Source organism: Fonticula alba, assembly GCF_000388065.1.
Source record: "Fonticula alba strain ATCC 38817 unplaced genomic scaffold supercont2.6, whole genome shotgun sequence".
NCBI lineage: Eukaryota > Rotosphaerida > Fonticulaceae > Fonticula > Fonticula alba.
In genome coordinates, this window is record NW_009242976.1 from 1,540,212 (window position 1) to 1,543,817 (window position 3,606).

Consider the following 3,606-nt stretch of genomic DNA (forward strand, 5'->3'; position numbering starts at 1 on the left):
GGGGGGGGGCGGTGTTTACACGTGCGCATGAGTCGGCTGCGACACCGGGGGACGGGCGTCCCAATTCTTGTCCATCGGTAGTTTCAGGGCCTCTGTTGGCAGCTGTGCGCGCGTCCTGCGCCGCCCCCCTTGCCGTGGACGCGGGGGAGGGGGGGCGAGCACAGCAACCGGCGGAGAAGACCAACCTCGAGCCAAGGTTTTCTTGACATGCGAACTCGTGGCGTGTAGATCGGTGTGCCTGAGCATGCGCCTCGCCATACGCGCGGGGGCTGGTAGTATTTTCAGCTCCATTCCCGGGGGATGATCGGTCTCGGGGCCGGGCACCCCAATCCAAGGCCCAGGGGAATAGTTAAGCACGGGTGCCCGTGATATAACGGAACGCTGTTCTGGGTATTCAGTTTGACGAGTGCCGGCCCCGACCATCTTGCCGCTTCCATGGGGAGGGCAGAGGGAGACAGGCGCGGGTGGGGGGGTGATCCTAACATCGGAAAGTCCGGGGCAGGGCGGCGCACGCCACAAAGCCGCCGGACCGAGGCACAGCCGGGAGCGCCGGCACGCTGACCCGTGCCGGGGTGGCCTGAGAGCAGCGGGGTCTCGAGCTATGGACGGCCGCGGGGGGCGAGGGAGCCCTTGTCAGGACATCACGTAGGCGCAGGCATCCCCCCCCCCCCCACCAGGACGCGTCGGGCATCCCCACCGGGGCGCCGGGCGTTCGCCCGGCTGCGGACCAATCACCGCCGGGGCTTGGAACGAACTCCCCCCCCCCCCCGGCAGCGCTTTGGCCCCTGTCGGGCTAGCGGAACGGGGTGGTGCTCCTGGCAAGGGCCTCCCCGGTCGAATAGCGCCGGCAGAGGGAGGGGGACATTTGGGGTGCAACCACCGGGCCACCGAATGGGTCGCGGGCCGCGCACCGCTCTGGGGGTAAACGAGCTGGCCCATAGGGAGGCACGCGCGCCGGGAGCAGGCCATTGGCGCAGAGGCCAAAATATGCGCCCCTCAGAGGAGGGGGCTGGCGGCCGAAAAGGGCGGGGCCTCGGAGCGGGCGGCAGGCGGGAGGGGGGGGGGGGGCACCAGTCGGCCCATGGCGAGCCCTCTCCCCGGGGATGGGACGTGTCGCAGCCGGCGAAGGGTGAAGCGGACGGGCTCGGCCGGCCCCCCCCCCCCCCGGCCCCGGACATGCGCGTCACGCGCCCTGGGGGATGGGGGAGGGGGTGCCGACCGGAGCGGGCACGGCACATTCCAGCGGACGGATGTGGCAAGCGCCTGGCGAAGGGAGTCCTTGCGCCGGGGGGGGGGGGGGGCTGAGAACGAGGGTCGCCGGCCTGGGGCAGCTGGCTCGGGCGAGAGCATCCTGGTGCCGGGAGCCGGCTGCGCCCCTTGCCGTGAGGGGGGGCGGCACTGGCCCTCGCGGCAGGGACCTTGCGGGCGGCTGGCCCACGGGGGGAGGGGGGGGGGCGCCGTACGTGTGGCGTGCGGCGCCCGCGGAGGGGGCAGCCCGCGCGGGGTGCGGCCAGGAGGTTGCCATGACGCAGGCAATTTCCCGCGCCATGGAGGGCAATGAAGGGCATTGTGCTCGGTCCGCCTTGCGGCGCGGATGCGCGGCTCGGGCGCAGGAGCGCGCAGGAGGGCGGCGGCGGGGCGGCCGACGGGGCCGCCCGAGCGTATCATCTCCCTGGCGAGGAAACACACGGCGCCTTGGAGGGCTCCCTCCTTCCCGAAGAGACAATGGCCGAGGGGGGAGGGTCCTACCCGGGGGGGGCGGGGGGGCGGGGGGGCGGGGGGGGGAATGGTGTGCCACAGAGCAGGGGGAAAGTCCGGCCGCGCGGTGCACAGGGAAATAAGACAAATAAGGGTCGGCGTGCACGACGCGCAGGCGCACCGAAAGTCAATATTGCCGCGCCCCCGGGGAGCGCGCGCGCGGGGGGAGGGAACCCAGCTGCTGATCCGCCCGCATGCGTGTGCATGTGCGTGTGTGTGTGTGTGTGTGTGTGTACACACAGATGCAAACATCCATACACACATATGTAGGTGTGTGTGTGTGCGCTCACGGATAAAACACGGAAACATGCATCCTCAGTATATTTGCATTAATAAATATTGGGCTGTGGCAACGCCCTGGTCGCTTTCTCGGGCCGCAGGCCGGGCCGGGGGCGCTTGTTTGTGCGCGCGCGCCCCCCTCCACCCCTTGGTGCACCCGGCGCATGGCACGGAGACATGGGTGTACTGTTGCGCCCGCGTACTACCAGGATGGGTGTGGGTGTTTTCAGCCGAATCGCCGAGTGGGCCCGGGGGAGGGCGGTTTTTGGCCCGTCTCCATGTGCTTTCCCGGCCCGGCCCGGCCCGGGCGTGCGCCGCATCGTGCGCCATGCGCGTGCGTGTAGCGCACGGCCGGGCCCTTCCGCGAAAGTCGGCCCCCCCCCCTCCCTCCGCCCCGCCCGCCCCCCGACCCTGGACATGATCCCTCGGACAAGGGTCAACTCTCTCTGTTGTCGCTGCCTTGTCAGGCGTGCAGGCAGCCCGGGGGGGCGCCTGGAGACCGCTTGCGCCTGCAACAGGGGGCGGCCGGGCGGGGCTGGGGGGGGGGGGGCGCGACAGCCTGACAGCGCGGGCCAGGGCGTCTGGGGCCCGCCCTTGCTCCTCCTTCCGGGCCCGAGCCCGACTCCGGTGGCGGCCGGTGGCGGCGTGGTTCCCCCCCCGGCAGGCCAGGGCCCTTCTGGCGTTCCGGCAATTTGCCGGGTCCCCTTCTCTTAACCTTTGGTGCTTCGGGCGCCGACGCTCCCCGGCCGGCGGCGGAGCCTGCCGCAGGCGCGGGAGCCCCTACGCGGGGGCCATCCCAGCGCCCAACTTCCCGCGGGAGCCCCCCCCCCCCCCCCCCGGCTCGCTCTCGCCGCGGTCGGAGGAAACATGCCTCGGGGGCCTCTTTCCCGCCCCCCTCCCTCGGGCGTAGATTAAGAGACTGCGGCCTTGTCCTGATGCCCGGGCTCTCCCGACCGTGTCTGGGCCGCGGTGCGTCGGGCCGCGCCCTCAGGGATTGCCCGTGCGCGTCTGTCTGCCCGCGGGGGGGGGGGCCTCTCCCTGGAAGAGGCGGCCCACCGGCCAATGAGACCACATTAGCGATGGCCGGGGACGGCGCACCGACACAGGTCTCCATGTGAGGCGCCTCTGTGTCCTGTGTCGCGGCCCGGCCGGATGCCGGGCGCCCTCTTCTGCGCGGGCGGCAAGGGGTCTTTGTTGGGCGGTCCCCCTGGTGGCCCCGCCCCCGCCCCCCCCCCCCCGGGGCCGCGCGCACACAGGGGAACGGCAGCTCGTCCGCCAGGAGGACCCTTGCTGCCCCGCTCCTGGTCCCTGCATGCTAGCCCGCGGCCCCGCCGTCCGGCGACTGGCGCCGCGGCGGTTGTGCCCACCGTTTCTGCCCGCCCTTGAGCTCCCCCGGGGCTGTGCTTCGGAGTGCCTCGCGAACAGCTCCCAAGGCGCCGCGACCCGTGCCTGTGCGTGCCGGAGGCCGGGGGGCGGAGGGGCTGCCGGAGGAATGGGCTGCCCAGTGCCCCTGTTCCCCCTGCTTGGGGACGGCGGGGGGGGGGGGGGGGGGCGGGGCGCAAGGCCGGA